Here is a 222-nt window from a genome sequence, read left to right on the forward strand (position 1 = left end):
GCGCTCGACTTCACAGAAGTTCCCCATTCTTTCGCGCACATTTGAATTACCTTAATCACCGCTTCCATCVTTTGGCGCCACCCCCGTCGCCCCGGCGACCACCCTCACCCAATCACGTCGGGGTCACCACTTTGTTGCCGYCGCAACAATACCCAGAGTTMGGGTGAGGTCAGGAGCCCGCVACACCGCCCGCCCCTGGGCCACTCCACACTGACTCCATAA

The sequence above is a fragment of the Rhea americana genome, unplaced genomic scaffold (assembly GCF_003343005.1).
Source record: "Rhea americana isolate MKP2758 unplaced genomic scaffold, rheAme1 scaffold_740, whole genome shotgun sequence".
NCBI classification, from domain to species: Eukaryota; Metazoa; Chordata; class Aves; order Rheiformes; family Rheidae; genus Rhea; species Rhea americana.